Source organism: Peromyscus leucopus, chromosome 9 (assembly GCF_004664715.2).
Source record: "Peromyscus leucopus breed LL Stock chromosome 9, UCI_PerLeu_2.1, whole genome shotgun sequence".
NCBI lineage: Eukaryota > Metazoa > Chordata > Mammalia > Rodentia > Cricetidae > Peromyscus > Peromyscus leucopus.
In genome coordinates, this window is record NC_051070.1 from 70,555,117 (window position 1) to 70,569,887 (window position 14,771).

Consider the following 14,771-nt stretch of genomic DNA (forward strand, 5'->3'; position numbering starts at 1 on the left):
TGCAGAAAACAAGTATCATGTGGTATTCTGCATCAATTTATCCATATACAACAGAATTCCTGCACCTAAAGTTTGGGGAACATTGAGGAAGAGGATACAGAATGATTATAAGAGCCAGAGGAAGAAGAAATTCTCTGTGAGACTGCATCTCTTAGACATGTCAGGAAAACAATACCCTTAAAGTCTCAATGACATAGTTGCCTACACAAGATCTGAAGAAGGAAGACACCAATACACATGCTAACTTGGAAGGGTGAAATTTCACAGAACCCCAGCTTTAGACAAAGAACTACAGGCAACTAAAAAATGCCAAGAACAGGAGAAATAGTCTTACCTAAGGAAGAACCTCCCAACTTCTTATTGAATATTGTGTGGTCAGCCCTGAAATCATATATGTGCAAGTTACATTAAATGGTCTGAGCAGGTTTTATTTGTATATTTAAGAGTCTACATGCATCAACAATTAAAGGAAAAGCACCCAGGGTCCATGAATTTTGGAGTGGAAGGCTACGTAGGAGAGGTTGACAAGTGGGCAGAGAAAGAAATAAGGAAAACAACAGGTAACATCAGTAGTCACTTTCTCCAATAGATATACAGGGACGCTTGGCTCAATCTCAGAGGAGGGGACTGGACCTGCCTGGACTGAGTCTATCAGGTCGATCTCAGTCCTCGGGGGTGGCCTTGATCTGGAGGTGGTGGGAATGGAGGGTAGGCTGGGGGGAAGGGGAGGGGGGCAGGAAGGGGTGAACAAGGGAATCTGTGGCTGTTATGTAGAACTGAATAGTATTGTAAAATAAAATAAATAAATAAAAATAGTAGAGGAGGTACCTGGTCTTACTGCAGCTTGATATGCCGTGGCTGGCTAATATACATAGGAGGCCTGTGCTTTTCTGAAGAGAACAGAGAAGGAGTAGGAGAGGGACTAGGAAGAGAGGAAGGATGGAGGGGAAACCGTGATTGGGCTGGGAAAATTAAATAATTAATAAATAAGTATGATTAAAAAATAAAATAAAATAAAATAAAATGCTGATTGGCCAGTAGTCCGGCAGGAAGTATAGTATAGGCGGGATAAGCAGAGAGAATAATTCTAGGAAGTGGAAAGCTGAGTGAAGAGATGCTGCCAGCCACTGCCTCCATGAGAAGCAAGATGTAAAGGACTGGTAAGCCACAAGCCATTTGGCAACTTATAAATTAATAGAAATGGGTTAATTTAAGATATAAGAACTAGATAGCAAAAGGCCTGCCACGGCCATACAGTTTATAAGTAACATAAGTCTCTGTGTGTTTACTTTTGTCTGCATGGCTGTGGGCCCAAGCAGGACTGGAGAAAACTCCAACTACACTGGAATTAAAAGAAATTGAAAATACAGCACAGTTCAAGAGAAAAACATAGTTGTAAGTCTCTAAATTAAGAAAGAACCAGAGAAGGGGGAAGTATGTTCCTGCCCAGCATCATGATGGACTGAATAGCCTGGCCTGGGTTTTGAGGAGAAAACACAGGCCCATCTGGCATCACAAGGCACTGGGCAGATGGGGCACTTTTATGGTGAGCAAATGTAATGATGTGTTATGGGAGAGGCAGAGAGAAAGGAAGAGGGGAGAGGGGAGAGGGGAGAGGGAGAGAGAGAGAGAGAGAGAGAGAGAGAGAGAGAGAGAGAGAGAGAGAGGAGAGAGAGAATGGTTCATTTCCTGTGGACAGAGGCATATCTGAAGAGGTGAAAGAGATGAGGAGAGGGTTGAAGTGGGTGGCTTGATTGCCACCCAGTGCCATGGTGAGGTCTGGGCCTGGGCTGCTGCCAGGGCACATATCTAGTTTAATGGCCCTGATGTTGATATCTGAGGCTCCTGATACCACCAAATGCAGAGAGGATAGGGCAGTAGAAAGCCCTTCACTGGCTATAATACTAGGGAGAGCTGGACTTGTCCCTCACCAAATGAAGCATATCTCATAAAGATCCAGAGTATACATTCTTCTCAACAAATATGAAACTTTCTATAAAATAGATTACATTGTTAATCATAATTTAAGCCTTAACAAATACAAAAGAATTAAAATTATTTCTTATTTTTATAAGATTGTGGTACTATAATATTATGGATTAAAGCTAACTGTTCACAGCAATGGGAATTACAGAAAGTACACAGGTCATGGAGACTATATATCATACTACTGAATGGTAATAAAGCCAAAAAAGAAATCAAAAGGAAATTTTAAAATTCCTAGAATTGAATGAAAATGAAAACACAACATAACAAAATCCATGGGGCACAATGGAAGTATTCATAAGAAGAAATTCATTTATTCAGTTTTGAATTCTTGAGACAGGGTCTCTCTATGTGTAGTCCTGGCTATCATGGAACTCAGTATGTATGTAGTTGTGAGTTCTTACCAGGTTGACCTGGAAATCACAAAGATGCAATTGCATATGCCTACTGGGGGCTAGAATTAAAGACATGTTAGCCATATCCTACAAGAGAAAAATTTGTAACAGTGTCCACCTACATGGAAAAAAATGAGAAATCTTCTATCGACAGCTAAAGAAACACTTGAAAGCCTTAGAAAAACATGAACAAACAACACCCTTAAAATAATAAATGGGAAGAGATCACCAAATCAGGGATGAAGTTAATTCAAAGCAAGCAGTACAATTTGTTAATTAAACCTAAGCTTGGTCTTTGGAAATACTAACAAGCCTTTACCTAAGTTAACAAAAAAGTCATAATATTAAAAATAATAAAATTAGAGATGAAAGGGAAACATCACAGACACAAAGGAAATTCAGAGAATCAGATGAATCTACTATAAGCATTTTATTCTACTAAACTGGAAAATCTGAAGAAAATAAGTGAATTTCTAGATGCATATAACTTTCCAAAGTTAAATCAAGATGAAGTAAAAACATTGAAACACATGTATTACAACAAATTCAATTAGTAGAAACAGTAATTGAAAATCCCACAATTATAAGGGAACATTGGGATGTGCCTATAGTTGCAGAACTTGGAAAGCAGGGCAGGCAGATATCTGTGAATCTGAGGCCAATCTGTATACACAGTAGGTTCCAGGAAAGCCAGAGCTAAGTAATAGACTCTGTCATTTAAAAAAAAAAAAAAAAAAAAAAGAAGTTGAAGGAAGGAAGGGAAGGGAAAGAAAGGAAAAAGGGAAGGGAAGGGAAGGGAAGGGAAGGGAAGGGAAGGGAAGAAGGGAAGGGAAGAAGGGAAGGGAAGGGAAGGGAAGGGAAGGGAAGGGAAGGGAAGGGAAGGGAAGGGAAGGGAAGGAAGGGAAGGGAAGGGAAGGGAAGGGAAGGGAAGGGAAGGGAAGGGAAGGAAGGGAAGGGAAGGGAAGGGAAGGGAAGGGAAGGAAGGGAAGGGAAGGGAAGGGAAGGGAAGGGAAGGGAAGGGAAGGGAAAGGGAAGGGAAGGGAAGGGAAGGGAAGGGAAGGGAAGGGAAGGGAAGGGAAGGGAAGGGAAGGGAAGGGAAGGGAAAGGGAAGGGAAGGGAAGGGAAGGGAAGGGAAGGAAGGGAAGGGAAGGGAAGGGAAGGGAAGGAAGGGAAGGGAAGGGAAGGGAAGGAAGGGAAGGGAAGGGAAGGGAAGGGAAGGGAAGGGAAGGAAGGGAAGGGAAGGGAAGGGAAGGGAAGGGAAGGGAAGGGAAGGGAAGGGAAGGGAAGAAGGGAAGGGAAGGGAAGGGAAGGGAAGGGAAGGGAAGGAAGGGAAGGGAAGGGAAGGGAAGGAAGGGAAGGGAAGGGAAGGGAAGGGAAGGAAGGGAAGGGAAGGGAAGGGAAGGGAAGGGAGGGAAGGGAAGGGAAGGGAAGGGAAGGGAAGGGAAAGGGAAGGGAAGGGAAGGGAAGGGAAAAGGGCCAAGGGCCAAGGGCCAAGGGCCAAGGGCCAAGGGCCAAGGGCAAAAGGCAAAAGGCAAAAAAGGCAAAAAAGGCAAAAAAGGCAAAAAAGGCAAAAAAGGCAAAAAAGGCAAAAAAGGCAAAAAAGGCAAAAAAGGCAAAAAAGGCAAAAAAGGCAAAAAAGGCAAAAAAGGCAAAAAAGGCAAAAAAGGCAAAAAAGGCAAAAAAGGCAAAAAAGGCAAAAAAGGCAAAAAAGGCAAAAAAGGCAAAAAAGGCAAAAAAGGCAAAAAAGGCAAAAAAGGCAAAAAAAGGCAAAAAAGGCAAAAAAAAAAGGCAAAAAAGGCAAAAAAGGCAAAAAAGGCAAAAAAGGCAAAAGGCAAAAGGCAAAAGGCAAAAAAGGCAAAAGGCAAAAAAGGCAAAGGGCGAGGCAAGGCAAAAGGCGGCAAGGCAAGGCAAAAGGCGGCAAGGCAAGGCAAAAGGCGGCAAGGCAAGGCAAAAGGCGGCAAGGCAAGGCAAAAGGCGGCAAGGCAAGGCAAAAGGCGGCAAGGCAAGGCAAAAGGCGGCAAGGCAAGGCAAAAGGAGGCAAGGCAAGGCAAAAGGAGGCAAGGCAAGGCAAAAGGAGGCAAGGCAAGGCAAAAGGAGGCAAGGCAAGGCAAAAGAAGGCAAGGCAAGGCAAAAGAAGGCAAGGCAAGGCAAAAGAAGGCAAGGCAAGGCAAAAGGCGGCAAGGCAAGGCAAAAGGCGGCAAGGCAAGGCAAAAGAAGGCAAGGCAAGGCAAAAGGCAAGGCAAGGCAAAAGGCAAGGCAAGGCAAAAGGCAAGGCAAGGCAAAAGGCAAGGCAAGGCAAAAGGCAAGGCAAGGCAAGGCAAGGCAAAAAAGGCAAGGCAAAAAAGGCAAGGGAAGGGAAGGGAAGGGAAGGGAAGGAAGGGAAGGGAAGGGAAGGGAAGGGAAGGGAAGGGAAGGGAAGGAAGGGAAGGGAAGGGAAGGGAAGGGAAAAGGGAAGGGAAGGGAAGGGAAGGGAAGGGAAAAGGGAAGGGAAGGGAAGGAAGGGAAGGGAAGGGAAGGGAAGGAAGGGAAGGGAAGGGAAGGGAAGGGAAGGGAAGGAAAGGGAAGGGAAGGGAAGGGAAGGGAAGGGAAGGGAAGGAAAGGAAAAAGGAAAGGAAAGGAAAAAGGAAAGGAAAAAGTGAAGGAAAGGAAAGGAAAAAGGAAAATAAAAGTCCTTCAACTAGGAAAAGCTGAGGGACAGATGAATTTAGCAGAGAGTTCTACCAGAACTTCAAATACCTAACACCGATATTCCTCAGATTATTTCATAAATCAAAAGAGAAGGAACTTTTTCAAATTCATTTTAAAAATCCAGTATTGCCCTGATACCAAAACCAGAAAAAGAACTAACAGAAAGAGAAAGATATAGACCGATTCCCATAATGCACATAGATGCAAAAAAAATCTCAATACAGCACTTGCAAACTGAACTCAAGAGCACTTCAAAAAGATTGCATCAACTGTGATTGAGTGGGATTCATCCTAATAAGCATAACTAGATACTTTTCACACTGAGCAAAATAAGCTCCAAATGTATCAAGAGCCTCAGCATAAGACCTCAGCATAAGTTGCTTCAATTTCAAAGCACAATAAAAGAAAAGCCATTCTGAACAGGACTCTAGTAGCATGAACACGAAGACCAACAATCAAACAGGACTCCATCAGACTAAAAAAATTTCTGCACAGCAAAGAATACCATCACTTAAATGAAGAGGTAGCCTAGAGAATGGGAAACATGTTTACCAGGTATACATGACAGAAAACAGGTGTGTATGAAGAACTAAATATCAAGAAAAAAACTGCTAAAAATTGGAGATTTGAAATACGCAGAGAGTTTTCAAAGGAAGAAATACAAATTTGAGGAAAAAAATTTTTTGGTTTTTCGAGGCAGGGTTTTTCTGTTTATCTTTGGATCCTATCCTGGAACTCATTCTGTAGTCTAGGTTGGCCTCAAACTCACAAAGATCCACCTGCCTCTGCTTCCTGAGTGCTGGGATTAAAGGTATGCACCACCACCATCCAGTGAGAAAAAATTTAAATGGTCAACATCCTTATCCATCAGGGAAAATTAAAATTAAATAGTTATGCATATATACAATGGAAATTAAAATTATTTTAAGAGTTCATTTTATTCCAGTCAGAATGGCTGGAGAAAATGACAACAAATGATTACATGGGTGTGCAGACAGGGGGATAGTTGCTCACTGTTGGTGGCAGTGTAAACTAGTGTAGCCACTACCGTTCTACTCCGTTAGGTTTCCATAAGAGCCCTCAAATGGCCCTCAATTTTAACTATCCCTCCCAGTATTTCTTCACCTGCCCCCTTTCCCTCTCCCTCCTCATTTCACCATCCTGTTCCAGACTCCTTCCTCATCCATCTATAACAATCTATTCTATTCCTCCTTTATGGAGATCTGTCCCTCCCCCCAGTCCCTTGCTCTATACCTAACCTATGGTTATACAGATTGTGCCTTACTTATTCTTTGACTCAACAACTAACTTCCACATATAAATGAAAATCTATCATATTCATCTTTCTGGGTCTGGGTTATGTCACTTAGTATGACTTTTTCTAGCTCTCTCCATTTACCTGTGAATTTCATGATTTCTTTTCTGGTACCGAATCCAACTGATACATCCGCAATGCAACCCCTACACCTAAGACTCAAAAGAATGACAGAAGAGGTGGCAGAAAGATTGTAAGAGCCAGAGGACAAGATGCCTGTGTCTACACAGTTTCCCATAAGCATTCTAAAGGAAATGGCCCCATGAATACAAAAATAGGGGTTTCCTGAGCAAAACCAACATCATGATAATACCAGTTGTCATGGCAACATGGATGGGGAGAGTCCACATGGTTCTACTCCTAAATGAAGATGTACAGATTGTCAAAGATGCTGGCAGAAGTAGAATAGTTTAATAGTTTCCCCCAGAGACAAGCTTTCACTGTGGTTTACCAATCCTGCTATGTTATGTCTGAACACATGTACATATGAACAAAACAAATGAACTCAGTAGGCTACATATACCTCAGACTGATCCAATTTCTATTTCTGTAAATAACTTTCCTTTTTTTGGCATAGGCTACTAAGCATTGGCAGCCATTATTATGTTTATCCATCATAAAGAAATTTGCAGTAGATATTACCAACAATCACATTAGAAATGAGGAATTCAATCATAGGAATTATGAAACAGTCTGCCAAATTCCCCTCAACTAAAAAAATTATAGGGCAGTCTTCCAAAATCCCCTCAACTAATAAATGGCAGGCCCAGAACTTCAACCAAAATCTTTGTCTGTGGAATGTCACTATGTTGTTCAAAGAGTGAAGCTTCAAGAACTTTGTCATGTCCAGTGATCACTAAACAGGAAAACACGTGGAAATCACACAGCACAGTAGCTCCAGTACCTCAGACACTTGCTGGGTCTGCTTACCGTGTCCTCCATTGAAGAACAGCAGGCACTCACTGAGGTTGCAGTGTCTGCCCACAAGACAAAGCCCATGGGGAGTCTTCTGAGATCTACTTGGCAGTGCATCCTAAGGACAGCTTTCCCAGCTTCTCCCAGGTGTCTGTGCCCCATCACATATCTTAGGGCCCATCAGAAAACCTTGTATTACCTTGGAAGGGTGGACGCAGATTGGACCATGACAAGATCTCACTGTGCCCTGTTTCCTACAGTGGCTTCTTCTCCATCACTGACTTGTTCTTACCTCCCAGGATAGATCTGGAGTATGAAAAGGGGGCAGCATATGAACACAAATACACTTAGCAAAAAAAAAAAAAAAAACACCATACCTTGGGCAACAAGGCTGAGCCCAATATCTTAAGCAATTTTCTGCTCTCCAGCCCAGAACACCCAGGAATCATATTTAGCACTCCTACATGAATCATAGTCACATCTGACAGCAGTGGATCAAAACCCACAACCTTCTTTCTGAATCCTCCCGCCATGATTATCACCAAGTTGTAACTTCAGGTCAGAAAAGACAGCTGCCGCCACCACTACGTGTTCTCACAATTTAACTCACAAGCACCAGAGGGCAGCCAGGAGCTCAGCTCAATTATCAAAATTCTTCAGATCTCTGGTGGCAGAGGTTCAGTAAAAACGACTTCCTTTTGAGTTTCAAAAGGACAAATATTGTTTGTTTTTCTTATATACAGGTCCTAGATATTAATGATTATACATACATAGATATGTGAAGGAATGCCACTGGTCATAGAAATAGAAAAGGGCATGAGAAAGAAGAAAAGAGAGCCTAGCAGAGGGCAGAAAAAGGAAAAGAAACAGAAAGTTATACAGTAACAGAATAAACAGGACATGAAACCAGAAGGGGCATGAGAGAGCCAAGGAGCTAATATGAGGGTACTAGGGAAGCAGATGTAGCAGTGATACTGGTGGTCATCTAGGGTTTTACAGAGTACATTCCCAGGAGCAGACAAAGTACTGCATGTCAGGGTAAGAGAGAAGATGAGCCTCACAGGAGGAGGAAGTAAAACTTCATCCTTTAGGCATGGGGGATACTCTAAGACTGGGAGTTCACTAAACTGATTCTGAGCTGAGTCTTTGGTAGCACTCTGGGTCCTCCTCTTTCCTCTGTTGGGCCTGTTCAAATACAACACTCTTAACTTTCAACCACTTCCATTCATATGTCTTCTAGAAATTAGAAACTTCCATCTCAGGAAGCTTCTTATAATTTCCCATTCACAAATACGACTCAAATTCTTCTAGAAATTCATTACATTTGGTACTACTTTTTAAGACTGATAAAATGATTTAAGTTATAAATAAAAAAAATTGAAAATACTTCCCTTTTCCACATTTGGAGTAGGCTAGAGCCTGATTTTCAAGGAGGAAAAAGGGAAGTCTTCATAGGCAGCTGCATTTGAGTCAAGGCTCATAGGAAGTACAGAACAGCACCATACTGGGAGTTGATGGGACAGCACTACGGGCAGGCAAGGCAAAGGCTCAAAGTAGAGAATATGAATTTTACGTTGGTTAAGCAAATTTCATTGTTTGCATTTAGTGAGTTCTCTAAGTGTCTATTGCCTTACCTTGCATTCCTTGGAGGGATTCTCCTGCCAAAATAAGTGGTGTAGCCTTTCAGAATCCCTTAGCTCTGAAGTTTCTTTGCTTGGTTTTAGTTTGTGAGGATTTGCTAAAGTCATGGTGAGCCATGGAGGTCTCAGATTATTGCTGATTAGGTACCCAAGTGATATCTTATGTCACTTAATGTTTATTTTGTTGAACTGGAGCTCCAACGCTCCTTGCACCCATATGCCCAGTGCTTACCCTCTATGACTATGTAGTGGATTCTTCACCTCTTTGACTTGCTTTGGTCTGAAGTCCACTTTTTCAGATGAGACTTGCTGTGCCAAGTCTACAGATTTCACTTACTTGGCCTGCTTATTCCCATCCTATGTTTTTGATGTTCTTGTTTATGAGAGGAGTTTGATGGAGACACAAATGGTATTTTCTTGATCCAGCCAGTTAGCCTATTGTTTTTAATTGGTGAGTTGAAGCCATTTACATTTATTGCATTATTTATAATTTATGTAATATATCATTTATATATCATAGATATAATTTATGTAGTACATCATTCAAACCCAGTACCTGAACATTATGCCTTTGAACATGCCATCCATGTTTGTCATGAGTCACCTGTGGTCATGTTGCATTTTTGACACATACACAGCTGCAAGTTGTAGCTAGAGTTTTCCTGCCTGGCCCACAGTCAGGACAAATCTTTGTCACTCGCCAGTCCCACAGCTGCTCAGACCCAACCAAGTAAACACAGAGACTTATCTTGCTTACAAACTGTATGGCCGTGGCAGGCTTCTTGCTAGCTGTTCTTATAGTTTAAATTAATCCATTTCCATAAATCTATACCTTGCCACGTGGCTTGTGGCTTACCAGCATCTTCACATGATGCTTGTCCTGGCCACAGCTGGCACTGACTCCTTCTGCCTTCCTGTTCTTTCTTTGCTCCTCTCTGTTAGTCCTGCCTATACTTCCTGCCTAGCCATGGGCCAATCAGTGTTTTATTTACTAACCAATCAGAGCAACACATTTGCTATACAGACCATCCCACATCACAGCCAAGTGCAGACCATCTCAGACACCTGCACTCAGGCCCGTGGTCCTAATCATCCTCTATGCAGACCTGCTGGGTAAAGCCACGAGGAACCCAAGAACGGACTCCCACAGGACATACAGAACATCACAGCAAGTGGTTTCTGGGTTTAATGTCAAAGTATCACTAGCATCTGCTCTTCTATTCAGTGAGAAAATTCCAGCATGTGTCCACTTCTTAATTCTACCCTCCCCCAGCATATAACAGACAGACCTAATCGAAACCTAAACACAATCAATCTAAAGTAATGCTTGTTATTAAAGGGTCTGTCCGGAGCTTAATCAGTAAATGTCTCTACTTTCTATATGATATTGCCTCATGCATATAACCTCCTGCTGCTGATGTAGTTCTCCATCTTCAAAGATTTAGAGTGGATTAACCAGATCAAGATACCTTAATATAATAAGAACCATGTACTTTTAGCTTGATTATTGACAGTGACTTGTTGTCATGATTTTGTTGATTGATGCTTTGGTTGTGTGCATTGCTGTTCATTCTTTCGAATTCATATTAGGGGTTTGTTGGTTGTCTGTGTTGGACATGATGGATTCCTTCCTGGCTCTCTTCCCTTATCACTTCCTCTCATGCAATAGGTTATTTTATGTTCTTATGGATGAGACTACCTTTATTTTTACATTTATAGTGTTGTTCTAAGTATTTTCTGCAGTGTTGTCTGGTTTATTATGAATTGTTTTGATTTGTTTTTGTTAAAATGTTTTATTTCTCTATTGAATTGAAGAGCTCACTTGCCAAGTAAAGCAATGTTGGTTGATAGTTATTTAATTTCAGACCTTAAATGATATTGTGGCATATTTTTTGGCTTTTACAGTGATCTAGTCTTGTCTGATATTTCTTCTTTGAATGTGGATTGGTATTTTTTCTCTTGTAATACTTTTGTGTTTATTGTTTGTTTGTCTTGTTTTTTGAGACAGGGTTTCTCTGTGTACCCTGGCTGTCCTGGGACTCACTCAGTAGAACAGACTGGACAAAATTCAGGGATCCCCTTGTCTTTGCCTCCAGAGTGTAGGCATTAAGTCAAGTACTACCACAGTGTTTGTTTCTTGTTGTTTTGTTGTTGTTTTCTTTTGTTTGGTTTGGTTTGATTTTTCAAGACAGGGATTTCTGTGTAGTCCTTTCTGTCCTGGAACTCAGTCTATAGACTAGGCTGGTCTCAAACTCAAAGATCTACCTGATTCTTTCTCTCAAGTGCTGGTTGATATTAAAGGCATGCACAGCCTGGCTTTCCTTATACTTTTTAATCATTCCCTTACTTGTCAAGGAACAGTTCTTTGGTCATGTCTTTTTAGGAAAAATGCGCTTCAGTTTGGATCTCTATTTCTTTCATTCAGTTTGACAGATCTTCTGTTATCCTTTGATTGAATAAACTGTCTATGTTTTCAAACTTTTTCTCAGCTCCTTCTTCTGCCCCATGGATCCTTATGTTTGGTCTCATGTATGTGTCCCACAGTTCTTGGAATGTTTGGATATGTCCATTATTTTCTATATAGTTTATTATTGTATTGCTGTCTCAACCTTTTTCTTCATCTATGAAACTCATCCTTCTGCCTGGACTTGTCTGTTAATAGTGCTTTCTGATGTTTTCTGTTTGATTGATGATTCTTCCTTTTGATTGGTTTATTTTCAGAGTCTCAATTTTCTTGCTGAAGCTTTCCTCCATTTTTTAGAATTTCTTCAAGTTCCTGATTATTTTGTTCACTTTGATACCTTCCTTATCCACTTCCTGAGTTTGAGTCTCTTACATTGTTCTTATGCTTACTTGACTCCCATAGGTGGTCAATTATACTCTTTCAAAGGAGAAACCTAAGCCTTTATCTTGTATTTTAGCTGTCCCATTCTCTTTGGTGTCCACTACTGAGGAGTTGTGAGTTTAGGTGGATGTCATAGTGAGAAGTTGTCTCATATATTTTGTGTTTATTCATTGTGTTTGTCTACTGATGGATGTGTTTTCTAACTTTCTTCCTCTGTTTTTCCTTCTGTTTGTCTCATGGGATTTCTCCTGTTGATTTGTCTTTACTTAGATTTATGTTACCTACTACTATTTAGCAGGGAATGTGCCTGAACTACCAGACATAATGACTCAGTGGAAGTCCCAGTGCTGACTTATAGTAGAAAACACTAGGGCACTTTTCCAAATCCACAATAGAGTTCAAGACAGTGTTTGGGTGACAATGTGCTTCTTTTGAGTTGATTTAAATCATAAAATGAATCAGGAAAGGAAAAGGAGGAAAGAAGGACTAATATTAAAATGAGAAAGGAAACATGTGGAAAGGAAGCATGTGAGACACATTTTAGGACAATAGAGAAATTGTTGTAAGACTTGAGTCATAAAAGCTTTGACAGCAAGATTAAATTATAAGACAGCAACCTAGCCTGGGTGGTGGCTCACGCCTTTAATCCCAGCACTCGGGAGGCAGAGGCAGGCAGAACTTTGTGAGTTCAAGGCCAGCCTGGTCTACAGAGCGAGATCTAGGAAAGGCACAAAGCTACAAAGAGAAACCCCATCTCAAAAAAAAAAAAAAAAAAAAAAAAAAAGACAGCAACCTAACAAATTATAAACTTAACAATGAATAAATACAATCTTCTGGAAATGACATGAATATTGCACTTATGAACTCACAAAAACAGTGTCTATCAGCACAAGATTGGATATTTAAACATTGCCATTGTCTGGAGATTCCACACAATCTGAGGAACTACATTCTGTTGGTGCTTGCTTGGGTGGGGGGGGGGAGTCATATTCCTCAGTGGCATATACCGATAAGCAGTTGTCTTTGTTCAAGTAACTCCACTGCCCAGGTCCATGCTCACGGAAGAAACCCTACTAAAGTACAGTGGGCCACAAGAAAAGGATATAAATATGAGATAAAAATACGACTTACTGGAAGAAAGTTTGAGGGGAGAGGGAGAATAGTCAGAGAGGATGATTAGGGAATACAATCAAAGCAAATAATATGTGTGTGTAAAGTGCACAATAATAAAAAAATTTTAAAACATTAAAATACCTAGCATCGAGCACTAGTCATTGTTTCATCCTCTTCAGGATGAGGTTGTTTCTCCTTCTGCTTGGGTTGATTTTATATCAGTCTCTACAGATGAGAAGGGCTGCTAGTCTCATGAATCCAAACAAGTTACCAGTTGGTCCTTCCAAAAGAGGATTTCGGGGATGAAATACAACTTTTCTGTCAGAAGTTTGTGATGTGAGGCCCTGTTCTATTTTGGTTTGGGTTTCTGTGATAAAACACAGATCAAAACCAATCCGGATTAGAAAGAGAGTATTTCAGATCATATTTCTACCTCACTGTCTGTCAATGAGGGAACCAAGTCAGAACTCAGGACAGGAATTCAGAGCCAGGAACTGAAGCTGAGACCATAGAAAATGCATTAGGACCACTGGATTTTCTCTCTGTGGCTCTTAGGGAGACCATGCAGGCAGACACTTCAATGCTGGCTGCAGGTGGTGGTAACTGGCAGGAGCAGCTTGGTACAGCTCTGTTGCATGACTGGTTCTTTATGGTGGAAGTAAGATCTCAGATACTTTCCCTTTGCTTTAGCTCTTTCTTTTAAATGACCTATTGTGGTTTTACCTTTATTTCCTCTTTTCTCAGAAACTCAACATCTAATCCCACAGCTTACCCAGAAACCCTATGGTATCTCTGTAGTCTTAATGTAAACTATCTGGAAACATTAGGGGCTAGAACATTGACTCAGTAGTTAAGAGCATTGTGACTCTTTAGAGGTCATTCTCTGGTCTCCATGAGCACCAAACATGCACACAGTACACGCACATACATGCTGGAAAAACAGTTACACAAACAATATAAAATAAATAAACAAATCTTTGAAAATGTATCTAGAAACACATTTCCCAGAATTTCCTTCCCCATGTTGTTCTGTTTGGAGATTGGACATGGAAAAAGCAACTGTAGAGGAGTTGAGAAACAGGTCGGATATATTTGTATATAGTTATATTTTTTATGTACCTCATTTGATTCAGACCTAGGCACATATGATTTCAATGAGTTTCCAACTCAACTTACCATTCACTCTCTGCTCCTCAATTCTAGAGCTTTTCTTTATGTTGGGTCAAGTCTGTGTGTATCGTGTTGGCAATTGATGGATATTTTGAAGTCCTCCAAAGTGAAAGAGATTAACTTATGGGCCTCACTGTGTTTTCAAAAGTATGATTACCATCAGATGCTGCCCTCATGCTGCCGTCCTTCCCTATTCTGGTCTAGCTGACCTTCTGTATCTCAGACTCAGTACCAGATGCAGACAGTGATTTGCAGGGACTCCCCAGAACCAGCAGTTTCATGGGTTGAACTCCTCCTAATGTGTCTCTGACAACTTCACTCATGACGGCTCTGCTTCTCTCAGATTCACAAAGAAATTATGTTCTTTGCTCTTCCAGATGCCCATTCTGAACTATGTGCTGTTACTGACTTAAAGAAACACTAATACTTAGATTATTGTCATGTAAGATTCCCATGTTCTCTGTGGCCTATTTTTAGCTAAATACTTTCAAGACAAAGAATTAAAAGAAAGACACACACCAACTGATTATAAATTTCATAAAATGAGGTTTTACTTAGAAATGCACTTCTGATGCAGACCACAGAAGAAGGTGCCATGGTTGGGACTGTCTGGTCTAGGATGTGCAGGTGTGCTTCTCATCTGGGCTCCCAGAGAGAGGCTATGCTTAAGGAGCTCCAGTTTTTGTTCAGCTTGTGCTATCATT